Consider the following 15002-nt stretch of genomic DNA (forward strand, 5'->3'; position numbering starts at 1 on the left):
GCTAGTAATGTTGTCTTGAGCTGTTAGCCTCTACCTTTGAATTACTAACCACTTCTTTCTTTTTTTTTTTTTTTTTTTTTTTCTTCTGGAGTTATGCAGCCTAAAATCAAGGAGTTCCTGAACTTGGGGGTTTGGGGAAGGGGGAAAGAGAGAGAGAGAAAGGGGGAGAGGTAGGTCCCTTCATTCATCCAAAGGGCTCTGTACTTTACACCACTAGAGTCCCAACACCTGCTGCATCTGAAGGAAGGGGGTGAAATTCCAGCTAGTTTTGCTCTGGACCAGTAGGATCTGGCCAGCACATGCAGATCTCCAGGATGTTTACTCAGTACACACCCAGCATATCCAAGGAAAGGTGAAAGGCACCAACCGCACCAAATGACCCACTGCAGACTTGCCACAGTCTTTTTATCCTCTGCTGCTCAATGAGGATGCTGCATCTGAGGAATCTGGGAACACGGAAGACAGAAAACTCAAGTTCCTCTGCAACTGGAGACATCTAGGTAGACACATTTTGCTAGGAGGGAAAAGCTGTCAGCAGCAGCCAGAGAATGAGAGGTTACACCTGGGTCGAGAAGACACGCTACAAGGGAGGAGCCAGCTAGGAACAAACACCTGAACACCTGGCTTGAGGAGGTTTGGCTTTAAAGAAGAAAAAAGCCAATGGACCAACAACCAGGCTGTGGCCTTTCCCTGCTTCCTCGTACCCACTCAGTTGGTCCATGCACAGTCAGCCAGCAGGACAGGCAATACCGATGGCCTCAATCAGCAAGGAGGAGGCTGGTTTTTGCTAGCAAACCTGCATTTCTTTTCAAGTAAACATTTTTTTCAGACATGCCTGAGGTTCAGTTATCTTCCTCAGGAAGACATCAACTGGGCAACAAGTTTAAAGCAGCTACCATTTAAAAAAAAAAAAAAAAAAAATTCCGTACTGGTGACTGCAGATGTAAATTGTTCACACTTGTGACCATGTCATGCGAGAACATCAAAGGCTTTCACCAGTTTTGTGGTTGTTTGGAATGAGATAGGCAGTGGGCCAAAATCTACCTTGAGCAAAAGCCACCTATGTTGTGCAGCTTGGCTGTCCTGCCAGCTTAGGCAGGGTATTTCTTATCTCCAGTTCCTTTCCATAGGTATCAAGTGTTCCTGGCCATTTGGATTTAGACAAAACACTCTGTATAGTTATTAGCTTTAATATTATTCCTGGGCTTTAGGCAGAAGGGAGATTGTTAGGCTAGTTTCACAGTGGTGTTGACCTACTTGTGATCTCCTTATTCAAACAGTAATTCTGACTAGGCACCTCACTGGCTCCTGCTTATTTTCATAAGCTTACCTGAAGCAGATGACTAGCTGGTCCCCAATTCATATTCTCCTTTGCATCACACTTTCGTGATTAAGAACCCAGTGGTAAGAAGTGGAGATGAATTAGTATAATTATGCAGCAATTCTCTGTTAATCTCTCTCAATTATTTTTAAAAGCATGTTACTATGGGAAAATGCTCCTGGAGTCAGACTTTTTAAAGTTTTCTTCTTAAATGCTTCAACGTATCTTTCCAGTATTTTAAGATTTGAGGACAAACCTTTATCCAGGTAGTGAATGTAGATGCAAAATATGTTGTTCATTCTGCTGGTAATGAAGTGTCCTACCCACTGCTCCAAGACCTCAGAGTGAGCCAATGCAGTGCTTAATGAGAATTAGTCTGTATTAAAAAAGGAAGCCGATTACAGATAGTAAGTTTTAAAGTTTAGGACAAAGTTTGTTTTCCTCACTTTATTAGAAGTAGACAAAGTGGAAATGGTCTAAAGCTAATAATTATTTATTTTAAAAACACAAATAGAGGAATGGAGTCCAAGTCAGACAAAGTCCAGAGGCTGCTGTTTTCTTTGAGTGAATTTACCTAAAACTCTTGTGAGCTTTAAATCAGACTATTCTTTTTCTTTTCATTGCATGAGGTGCAGAATCCTGAGCTGTGGCTGATAGTAAGCATCTATATTTCTCCCATTTCTAGGGTTGGCTGCTACTGTAATGGAAAACATTAGTATCAGCTTCACCTTTTGCAAAACAGTCAGCATTTGGTTTGGCTGAACAAAAAAATATTTTGGAATGGACCTCAGTGACCTTCTGCAAATTGATAGCCAGCTTGCAACCGGCAAAGCTGAGTCACCAGTGCTGCAGGGTTGAAATCCAACCCATACATCTGTAGCATATCTTGCACTGCCAGGGTAATCGGTGTTGTGATGTTCTCAAGTTTTAAAACAGCCTAGAAGAGCCTTTGATCAGCTTTTGGTTGGATACTGTACAGTACACATAATCTCTGGGAGGAGGTGAATTTAGACCTCTACTCACTAAAGGTTCGGTATTTGGGTTCTCCTGTTCTGTATACATTTTCCTGGGAAATTTCCAGTTCTTCAAAAGGTAGGAAATTCTGAGTTCCTCCAGATTCATTGTCTTCTGGTGGATTCCATCCATCGGACTGCTGAAGCAAACAAATGGTTCACTTGCTTTTATTAACATGTCTAGTCCTTGCAGGATTTCTGGCACGGTTTTGAATTAAGTGCTTGCAACTTTCACTTAAAATTCAGTCCAATATCACAGGGAAACTTCAGCTGTTCTGCGATGGGGGTGTAAGGACTACATTTCAGGGTCTCTGCTGAACTTCTGAACCGCCCTCAACCTCCCACATCAAGTACGGTGCAACAAAGTTTTTGGAAAGTGAACTGCATTGTTGCTGGGAGGCTGTTTTCCCCGGTAGAGGGGAACGAGCTGTGTAACACTTTACATTTCATGTCCCAAAATGTAGCCTCTCTTTCGATATTTAATTAAGCTCTGTTTTCAGATTTTATCAAGATTATCTCCTGGGTCAATATGTTCTGCAACAGTTTCTTTGTGTGCCAAGTTCCCAACTTGCTGGCAGGCTGGCTGCAGCATTCTGCAGGCTGCCATTTCAGAAGCAGTATCGTAGTATTATTCTCAATAATTGGTAAGTTTTAGCTTTAGCAGGGATAATACAGATCTTGCAACCACCTTCTATAATCCAGTGAATGCTCCAGGAGCATTCATGCTGTTCCTCACATACAGCAGGCACAGAACCACTTGTACCTTGGTACTTTGTTAGACAGTGCTGTAATTTTGCCCACCACAGTTTAGTCCTTTTTTTTTTTTTTTTTTTTTTAAACTTCCCTTGGAGTTTTAGGAGCCATGATTTCCATTATCTCATTTTAAACAAATGAGGTTGAGTATTTGTTGTGATCTTTTGAAACACCAGGCCCACAGTCTGCTTACACAAAGCAGCTGAATAGAGTTTCAATGCTACATCTCTACTTAAAGATGTATTTTCATCTTGTTCAGGATAATGTAATGACTTTGCACTGCAAATATTTTTCTTTATATTTTTTTTTCCCGTCAGGATAAAATATAGTGTTTAATTTTTTCGTCAAGGCTTTACTATTTTCCTTTTTCTTCCTAGAATTCAGAAAAAATTATCACTGACTTTCTTTGTTCACTTTGAAGAATCTTATCTGTTTTGTGGGGATATACGAAAGTCCAGCACCTCCAGAATGTCTCAAGCATATTTTTTTTTTTTTTTCTCCAAAAATGAGGGAAGAGAAGCAATGTAAAAGCTTTTTCTGGGTACTTAGTAACAAGTAATTTGCACCTGAAATCTGCAGTTAGAGAAAAAAATCTACTGTTGCTAGTTTCTGAATGGTAGAATCACTGCTGAAAAAAAGTCAAACTAGGGCAAACAGAGAAATGCTATGTTTTTCAGAGCTATAGATGTAGTAAAGCATAAATTGTGGCTGATGAAGTACCTCAAAAATCTGAACAGGCAATTGGCATTTGACTGTAATGGCTGGTGGAAGAGAACATTTTCAGCAATATCCAATCTCCCTAGCCTTTCCAGCATCTAGTTCAAATGCAATATAGATTCCTGATGGCAGGAGCCTAGTGGACCTCTACAGCCAAAGGTAAGAGCTGGACATCTTCAAAGAGCAAAGCAGGGCACACAAAGCTACATGCCTTACATGTGCTCTTGCATGTCTATCTATACTAATTCTTTTCAATCAGCCGTGTCAGTATGGCTAACCCTAAAACATATGGTTTTATTTTGTATTTTTTCAACAGAAAAATAGTGTAGGCTTGCAGGATTTTAAGGAAAATCTAAAGAATCTACAATATTCAGCTGGTCTGAATTACTTTGCTGGCTTGCTGTCTTTACACATGCCCTGTATTTTTTGTCAATGTCTAGGATGTGGTGAGATAGAAAAATCCTGCCCTTTACCTATTGATTGTACTGGAAAAGTGACTTTTCTGGCTTCTTTCAGAGTGAACCCCAAACCCAAAGGCTCAGAGGCTTTGAAAAGGCCTAGATGGCAGAGTGAGGTGACACTATCCATCCCTTGGGTCTTGCCACAGTGAGGCTTTGGTGAGGATCTGTGAAACTGAGCCTCAGTGAGGCAGGGCTCCCACCGCACCTTCCTTCCCCACTTTCCTTGGCGAGACAAGGGCTCCCACCAGTCAACAGGAGAGCTGAGTGGATGCAGGATCAATTTGCCTTGGGCCTACAGGGAGAAAAGGGGCCACATCTCCTCACTCAGGGACGTGGTGCAGCAGGAAGGGAAGCAGCAAGGAGAGAAGAGCCTTGTTAAAGCACAGACATGGCAACCTCTTCCAGCTTTTCAATTTTTTTAAAACCTTTTTTTCTTCACCTCTTCATTTTTTAGGGAAGGGTGAGAGTAACCAGAGCACCTAGGGCTGTTCAGCTTGGTCTGTGCTACTAAGACTTGGCTGATACTCTGGGGAGAGGTGACCTGTCTGAAATCCCTCTATCAGGAGTCTGTATTCCTTTGAGTTTGAAGAGAACAAGTTTTTAAGAGTCCCTGGAGAGACTGTGAAAAATAACATTCAGCTATTTAACCGTGTGTCCTTCCTGATAGTGGCGGAAGAGGATATGTCTAACCTTGTGCTCACAGGGACATTATGGCTGTAAATTTTCAGTCCCTATATACAGCATGGGAAGAGACAATGTGCTGAAAGACCTTGACTTTCCATCAAAGTCCACATACAAAAAAAAAAAAAAAAGTCTTTGCTCTTATTTCCAGATGACTAATAGGTGGTAATTAATAGGGTCAGTCTGTAAAATCCTGCTTGGGACTTGATCCGAAAATGATTCAATAGTACTATGTATTTTGCTGGCTGTACATGGCATGCAGATATTCAACACATTAGATGTTTTCCAGGTAATTATATATATTTTTTTTTAATTTTCCGAGAGGTAAAAAGTACCTATTGACTAAATTCTCCATCATAATTTTAATGTTTAATCCCTAAGGCCAGAGCAATTACTTTTCCTTTTTCTTTGATAGCCGATGCCCTCCAGCTGGGTTGTAGATTAGCAGACATAGGTGCTAAATTTAGTAGAATTAGTGTGCCTACATACTAATTAGACTAGTCACGACAGCCACTGCCTTCACCAGCAATGCCTTCCAGGCATCCCTTGAAAAGAAAATGTGTGAATTTATAGGCTTTCCAGGGAGCTGTGCTGGGTGCAGAGGCCTGCTGATTGTAATCACCAATTTAGCTATGTGAGATGGAAAAGCCCTTTCCCTGTGTTATCTGTGAGGTTCAGTGCCAAGCTGTAGAGAAGCAGCACATTCATTGCCTGGAAATAGAGCCACATTCAGAAGTCCCAAGAGGGAGGGACCATGGCACTTTGTTTTTGTGCTACATGGCTGCAAGACCAGCATGCCCCAGACTTGGACCACCTTTCTTCTTTGGGGCTCACTTGTGAAAGCATCATTCTGCACTGCAGCAGAAATTGCAGCAGCATGGTATAATCCAGCAATCCTTGCCTCTTTCTTTCTGACACACTCAGTGTGCAATCTAAAAATATAATTTCTCTAACTGCTACTGCTGCAGACACAGTGTGGGGTCACTGCATTCAAGTGAGGCTTTTTTTTTTTTTTAACTTCTCATAAAAGATGATAAAAATGAAATTTCTCTGAATAAATTCTACCTGCGTCTGTGCAAGAGCAACGACATTCCCTTCAAATGTTGCCTTTTTGTGACACCATGGAAACCTTAGGATTTTAAAAAGATTTGAACAGTTAATTTACTGGGAATTACAGAGCAATTCTGTTGGTGTGCCAGGGAAGTAAACTCAACTTGTTCTCCCTGAGTGAGAAAGTAAAGATCTTAAAACAAGTAACTCCAACAAACAAAATCCTTACTTCAGAGTTGTACTCACTTGAAGTACAATTCATGCCTGGAAATGACCTACCACAAAATGCATCAATTAAGTCCTGGTTGAGTCCTCAATATAGGTCTTCAAGGTGCTTATGTTTTGTGCTGATCCTCTCTATGGGAGTGAATTGTGCTCTGAATTCTATTTGTTTGCTGAGACTAAGAGAAAGCCAGCAAGGCTTCCCATGGATCCCAAGTTTAGTCTTTCACAGCTCACTCAAGCAGTTGATATTTTGCTGAACAATTAAAGAATGAGTATAAATATATTTTAGAGTTTTAGCTGTAAAGTGTTATCAACATTTTAATGTGTTGTGTAGCTGTATGCAGCTGTGTGTTGAAATTGCATGGTTGTGTTAATCTTCCTGATTTATGAGGTGCTTTTGCAATGTGCAAAGAAAACCAGCACATCCCTTTTGATCCTTTCAGACAATTTACACTAAGCTGTCAGCAAGAGCAGAAGTGGACTTTTAAATAGTTGGTAGCATCAGCCAACTGCATTATGGTGGAGATATCATTGAAACAGACGAGACAAAAACAATATGCATAGACAAGGCAGGAGTGTCCCCACAGATCAAGTGGTTTTTCATGCAAATGTATGAGTGAGCTGGTACTGTTTGCTCTAAACTTAAGAACTTAACCTAAACAATAAGAACAGCTTATCAGTTCAGCACAAGTTAACTGATAACTTGAGCTCAATAGATGAGGCTTTGAACATTGCTGTCATCTTCCTTTTGCTCACTGAGGAGATGGAGAAAAGCTCTTGAAACAAGAGGGGAAAAAGCCCAAGATAACACTTTGGATTTGCAATCAAGTCAATATTAAGATAAAGTGGTGGGTCCAGTGGTGCGTAGCTCTAAGCCTCTCTTGTACAAGACAGGTATTTTTATGACAGCATTTTTCTGAGTGGCACATAATATTTTTTCTCTGAGACAGAGCAGGAAAACTACATGTGTATCTGTGCCCCTGAATACGGTTGTCTGCTCTTTCAGATTATCAGTTGGCACCACTATGTTGCACAATACGTAGGACTTTTAATCTTCAGTAACTGAATGCTAGTCCTTTTAAAACAAATTCTGCCTGTTTTGTCCCATGATGCAGAGTCCATTGTGGCAGACCCGCTTGACTTCTAGCTCAACTCGCTTTTTACCATCCCCACACATGACTCAGCTTTAGTTTCACCAGAGCTGTCTTCTGAGATAATTAGTGCATGGCAGTGAGCTGGGGAATAGTTAGGTGAAATCCATTTTCTGACACAGGTAGCAGTTAAAAGTATGAAATTTCAACAGTAAGGTTAAAAGCATGGATAAATTACCACAAGGCAAAACTATGCTAATGGGAGCTTTCTCTATTAGGCCATACACACAACTACCCAAGGAACATCATTACACCATTCTGCTTACTTATCTCCTGTTACATGGACTGCAAGATTCATTCAAAGATCATAAATCTACATTCAAAGACTAATCTTTACAGCATGCTGTGTCATACATCCCCAGGATCATTCCACAGAGGGAGCGACAGGGCAGGCACAGTGAGTGATAACTTGCAAAGGTCCTACACCGTGACAGTGCCAAGTCTAACATGAGGATCCAGGGATCCTGACTGTTTGTACTAGGGGTTTAATGCACACCAGGCAAGTCTCTCCTCACCCATCCATCTTCCTTAACTCCATTTTCCCTCTGAAAGTGAAGAACTGCCAAAGCCAAGAATTGTGTTTAAGCAAAGCCTTCTCCCAGGCCTCTTCAGCACTCACAAAGCCCTCATGGAGACTCTGTAATTGGTGCAGTGGCTGTACACATGTGAAAATCCACTAAAATGTACTGACAATACAGACTGTGCTGTACTGTCCATTTTTGTAAGCCCAGTAATGAGTCCCTAAGAGACAGCCAATAAAGACCAATTACTCCATCCAAACAGCCCAGCTCTTGAAGGCTGACTGGTTTGATCACTGTTTGTGTGCTGCTGGAGACACAGCCAAAAGTGAACTAGGACCCTGAAGTGTTACTATGAAAAAAATTAAATTTGATTAGTTTTTTGGTGCTATTTATTCTGCAAATCTTCCAGTTCCCTGATGGAGGCCCGAGAAACAATCCCTTCTTCTTGCAGTGCCACTCATAGAAAGAAAAGTGCTCGGTCACAGCTGGGCAAAAAACCACTGGTCAGCAATTACTTTTCAGGATATAAGCACTCCTTTTTATATTAACTATAGTGATCATTTAGAAACAACATGATTTGCTTCTCCTCTGACAGACATGGTGCTGCCTTTGCAGTATTTTCTCACTCCCCTCACTCGTGCCAAGTAGCTCATTTGAAGTGACCTTTGGGGTAATGAACTAAAGTCCCTCAGGGTGTAAAATCGAGGACTCAGGGTGGGAATGGAAATTTGTATCAGTCCTTCTGTAAGGCAGCAAAGGGCCAAACGCATTAAGCCATTGAGCAGCCTTGAATTTTATATTTAAGCTACACCAGTGGTTTTAATAACCTTATCATTCACACAGCAACAGCATAGGGCAGGTACGTTACACTCTGCCAAAGAAGATCTCTTAGACCACAGGGTATACACTCTGTGGCCAGTGTGCCTGTTCTTTTATTAATTGCATCAGTATGATGTTTCACCTCAGCCAGGTGCATTCTCTGAGGTCATTCTCTTTTTCTCCCCCCATCACACATATTTGGGACCTGCCATTTGCATGCATAGTGGCAGATGTTGCTGTTCCTCTCTCATTTCTCAGTGGGGGGACTTGCTCTCAGCTGGCAAGGAGCTTCATCATAACTGTTATTTACAGGTAGCTGGTAGATTAAGGACACTTTTTTTTAAGTAAAAAACCTTTTTCTTAAATTCCAGTTATTTAAGCTAACCTGCCACAAATTAGAGCACACAATGGCTTGCTCTTCTACAGAAACAATTCTGTAACAACTGATTACAAGTCTGTGATAGATGAACGCACAGGACCTTCCTTGCCTGTATGCCCTGGAAAGTCACAAAAATCCAGAAGCTGCTATAACACAGAGCAAGTACTTCACCGATATTTAAAGGATCATCAATATCATTGAATTCAAAGAGATGGAGTTTCTAACTTCCCTTGACAGCGTGCAACCTAAGTGTAGTTAAAAATACAGCCAGTGGGTTTTCAAGCACAGGGTAATGCAGTGCCAGCAATTTAAGGTCTATGCTGTTGTACACAGAAGTTGCACACTGGGCAGTTTTAGGCTTTAGTCCTGGAGGTAGAACTGTGAGATTTATAGGAGATGACAAAAGCGATTTTGACCCACTGTCCTTTCCTGCAACTAGCACCTTTGCCCTTCATGCTGTTGCTCCTGATTAACATTTGCAATAGCATAGATACTGAACTGCCACCACCCTCACCAGAGCTCAGAGCAGCTCACTTCCAAATACAAGAACTAAATCACAAATCTAGTGAGGCCTCCCCAGAGCTCTTCACCAAGAGTAGATAGTAACTGTTCTCCAAATTGCTCAGCAGGCTTCCTATATCCAGGAAGCATTGTTAGCTATTGCATGCCGTATTTTCTCCTGCCCATCAAAGTGGCTGCACCATCATCCTGTCTCCAGAACTTACCCTGTATGCTCTACTTGCATATGTAATTTAGCATTAATAATATATTGACAATACAATATTTCTCGTGCACCCTTTAGCATGTAAACCAGTTCTCTACAGTAGCTCTACAGGTGGCAGGATTACAGATACTTATTTTTTCCATGTGTGTTCTCTCATGTAAATATTCAGTTTATTTGCTTGTCTCCCAGCAAGGATGTTAACACAATCTTTCCTGCTTATCTATCATCTATATCCTTAAAACTTATGGAAGTTTAGTGTCATTGATACCTCAAGCACCTAGACAAGTTAGAACAAAATTTGCCAATAAATTCATGGACAATTGTGTAGGAAGACAGACAGACAACATGACTCTACAAACTTTGCTTATCTTAAGAAACCAGGCTACAAACCCCATAAATGAACATAACAAAGACTTTAGAGCTGACCTCCCTTTCCCCCAGGTCTGTGAGCAACTACATCCTTCCTTTTGATAAAGTGATGTTTGTCCCAAAGGAAAGGAAGAAAACACAATGCAAAACACAGTCTGCATAGGAAGTATTCTTAGCAGGCTTTAAAAAAGCATAGCAATTCCAAGTTCTTCCTCTCCTCCTTTAAAACCCTTTTTTTTTTTTTTTTTCTCCCAGGAACAACTCACACTGCTGAACAAAAGCCCTCAGCAAGGTGGGCTCATATGGTGCTGGATGCCACCAGACAACACCAAGAGGCAGCCCTGCCCTCAAAGACTTAAGTTCAAAGAGGGTTTGCTGGTTTGAGGGCTTTGAAGACAAAAGCCTTTTGACCATGTAAGGATAAGTATAATCCATTTGGGAGTATAAATTTCAACATGGAGCACTTTTGGCCATTCAGTGCCCATGACTTGCTCCTGAGTGGCAGAAGGAGTAGCTAACAAGCAGCATAAAAGACTGTCCAAAGGAGTAAGCTTATACGGGGGTCCCTGGCCAGGCTGGGATGTTACACAATGGATGATGAAGACACTGCAGCAACTGATAATTATTTTGTAGGTTATGCTCTCCCTTGTTAGCAAACTTGATAACAGTTGTAAAAATAATTATTTACAGGAAACTCTTGTTAACCGAGAATGGATATTGGAAAGTAAAACCAAAAGTAACTAATGAAGGAACGCAGTGATGTAGGGTTTTTTTTTTTTGTTATTGATTTGCATCATAATTACTCAGCTTGCTGACTGTTTCTCCTGCTATAACTTCCTTGTTTGCATTCCTGGGGCAGACATGACAGTGACTTTTCTATCCCAGCATTTGTGTCTGTCTTCCTTTGCCCTGCTGCTTCCTACAACAGTCAGATCCCATCTCAGATAAGGTACTGCCGTGCTATGTAGTGGGTCTTTCTGAAATACAGGGGTCTGGCAGTGGTCAGTAACTCCAGTATAAGTAATGAAAATAAATCAAGTGGCTTGTGTAAAAAGATGGCACTTTGGGATGTTGGTATTCTACGGGACAAGACTGAAAGAGATTTGGACTTTTCAAGACTTTCACAACATTTAAACACCCTACCCATCCTTACTCCCCCTGACATTTACTTTCAGCTTGTGTTACAGTGAAAATAACTGAGAGCTGGAGGCTGCATTTGAGAGTAGGCAGCTCAATTAAACCACCACAGCCATAACTGTGATCCTTAATATGTAAAGATGGGCCAACAGGTTCAGGCAAGTAGTTTGGTAAGAAACAAGGGAACCTCTTTTGTTCTGTTCCCCTCACTAGGGAACTCACTTTTGTCCTTGTGAGCACTGGTGGTATCAGAAGCACAAACGTGAGCTGCTGCTGCCAAACACACACCGATGCTGACCACATCCCTTACCCTGGAGATGGGCATGTTGGAGTGAGAGACCACATACAAGCCCATTGCCTCATTACACTGTTTACTCTGGAGCATATATTTCCTCACAGCTAAGAGGCTGGTCCATAGCTCTACTGCCTTCAGCAATCTCATAAATGTAGTCCTGGGGCGAGGCAGCAGCTCATGCAAACTCCCTGTGCCAGAAAAGTTTTGAAATCCCTTAAAAACACTCTGCAATCAAGTTTCTTGTCTTTTTATAGGCTGAGCTTTGCTTTTCCTCTCCCACTTCTGACATTCTCTATTTGCATTTGGGAGAAGAGAGAAAAAAGCAAAAACATGAAGAAAATTGTTGTGCAGAGATGAACCTCCGCAATGTAATCTTTCTATGTCAGTGAAAACTTACCCTCATCTTTTGTTATTTGGAGAATAAACCCTTCACAAGGCTTACGCTACCTGGCAACCACCAACGAAACAAGAGTTTCTGCTGGCTCTGGTCAATGCTCTGCTTTGTGCTAGTCTGCAGACCAGTATGAGCTCAGCATCCTAATCTGTTTTAGGTGAGGACTCCATCACCCCTTCCTTGTACTCGCCTTATTAAATCCCACATCAGGCATGCTTCTTGTGAACTGAACCCTGTTGTGCAAAACTCTGGCAGGCTTCCAAGCCAGTCATGCATGTGATTCCTCACCTGTGCTGTATCCTGAATACTGCATGAGCTTTCCTCTTTTCTCAGGTGGATTTTAGCCTGTGAGCGCTGCACAGTAAACTGAGAAGCTACCGAGAAGCAGTATTGCTTTCTACATTCCTGCTTCATCCTGTGGTTAATAAGTGTTAAACTTGCTGACACTGTAAAACAGCATTCAGGGGTGGCTGATAAGCTGTAAGCATTTATATCGACACAGACAAAGTTATAATTGTAAATCCCACTGACCAAATGCATCAGTCTATATGCAAGAGGCTGGAACTATAATTATCCACTGGATCTTAATGAGACTAAGGGTTAATAATGCTGTGACATTAAATGTTTCCAGAGTTCTGCATGTTAAGTTTGTCCATAGTAGGACTCGAACTCTGTGACTTCCTTATTTACTACAGTATTACCAATTTACAGGAATAAAGGTCTGTAAAGAAATACTATGAGAAGAGAAAACAAGTTTATCATTTCTGAGATTATCTTAGCCTTTTATGTTAAAACATATTTTATTTTAAAATAAAATCTGTAGGTCTTCTAATGATCTGCTTCTGCTCCTAGTTAACTCAAACATACACCACAGTTAGATCAAAACAGCACATTTTTAAGACAAGTCCCTAAAACTTTGCATGGAGCAGTAAAAAAAGCCAAGTAGGCAGAGGAGAAGTAAATTCTGGGATTTTTCCCCTCCCCTGGATTTTTTTAATCCTTAGTTTACAGATTAATCAGGGAAAATAGACTCATTTTTCAAACACAGACAGCTCAGTGAAGATTTATGCTCAATCTCCAACTTCAGTCAAAAGGCAACAAAAAGGATTTATAAGGAATTAGATGAAGATAGATGCCAAAAAATGTCATAATGTTGTAAGATGAATGAAGGAATGGGCTGGCCTTTTGAAACAGCTTGCTCACTACTGCTTATCCTAAAAAAATGGTTGTTAAATAAACAAAAGTTTTTCAGAAGGGAATAATGGAGGCAGTCAAAGGCCTAAAAAGGCTCAGGGTAAAGTGATTAAACTCCTTGAGTTTCTTGCTCTAAGGAGGAACTAGAAATGGGAGACAAATACAGTATAATAAATTACGAACAATTAAAGATGTAGAAATCCTGCTCTCTCTAACTAGCAACACAACAGCAAGGAGATAACTGGTGGCTCTAAAAGGTGATGGCTTCAAAACCATGGGAGAAGGTGAGTACCTCACAAAGAGCAAGGAGCTCTGTTCCCCAGGGCACTGGTGAGTGCAGCAGAATTCAGAGAGACTGGATGCCTTATGTGGCTGCTGAGAATAAAGTTACAAATAATTATGAAAATGTAAGAAGAGAAACAAAATGTTATGCTTCAAGCCTTAAACCAATCTGCAGTTATTAGAGATTAGGGTGGGACTGAGATAGGAAGAGTTATTGAATGGATCTCTCGCACATCCCTCCACAGAGTGGCCCTTGGGGAGAGGATGCTGTAGCATGTGTATGCATCATCTGGTTCTGATGAGAGTTTCTGTAGCAGCAGAGCCCTTGCAGTTCACATTCATGCTACTCGGACTCCAAAGGCTTGTTTCAGAGATTGGCCATTTATTAAGGTACATGGCCTAGAAATTCTTGGTTTCAATTAATATTTGGGTGATAACCTGGAAGCATTTTGATACCTTTGGCATTTCCTCCCTAGTTCTTTCGTGGACACCTATTTATGGAATTTTGCTTTTTAATATAAGCTAGCACTTTCGAGTTTACTTCTTGTTCACCAACAGCACCAACGTAGAGCAGTCATAGATGTGCCAACCTGCAGACTGCCCATGGTTGTGCTTCAAGCTGCTATGGCAGCACAATGAGCAAGTGTTGGCTTTGCCCTGGCCTGCTCACAGTGTTGGGGTTTTCTTCTCAGAGGAGCAATAATCTGCTCCTGGAGGCATTCTGCAAGGGGCCTGGCAACGGGCTGCAGAGCTGCTCTGCATGTGCCACTTCTCACATGGGTGTGCACAGCTCAACTCCTATCTCGCCTCTGAAAATGGCACTCTGTGCAGCTCAGTTAATGCAACAGTAATTTGTGTATCAACTGTCTCCATTAGGAAACAATTAGGCCCCGATCTCTCTTATCTGTATGATCCCCAGTGGCAGGAGTTATTCAGTAAATTAACTGTTGATGCTGCACCAGCAGCTTTTTACTTGAAATTCCAGATAGACAAGTCAGGCCAGATTTTATCATTATTAATCAGTAAGTCTCAGAGTACAATGTCAAAGGAACCCATGTTCACTCAAAAGTATTATTAATAACATTGGCTGAGCTAAAATAAGAGTTCCGATAGATTTAACGAGACACCTTGAAATGAATTACATTATATTCCAAATATTATTATTTCAAGCTTCCCAATGAATGAAGTACCATTAGCTGAATGCCTACTGAGGATGATAGTTATAATCAGGAAAAAGCTGATTAAGGCCACCACCTTTTGAAAGATTGTAAGACCATTGTTTATTTTACAAAGCAGCATCACTACGGACAGTGACAAATCGTTATAATTACAACATTTCAACCACTGGATTCAATGTGTTCAGTTAAAAAGAATCTCAAATATGGATTTTTCCATGCGTAATTGGGCAGGGTGCTCTGCAGTGCGAGCATCAGCAGCATTGGTAAAGATCCTCCAGGAGTGACCTAGTGTCCTTGGCTACAGCTGAGCCAGAGCACCAGGCAGGAACGTGTCTGCA

Source organism: Streptopelia decaocto (assembly GCF_964273445.1).
Source record: "Streptopelia decaocto genome assembly, chromosome: 2".
Lineage (NCBI taxonomy): Eukaryota > Metazoa > Chordata > Aves > Columbiformes > Columbidae > Streptopelia > Streptopelia decaocto.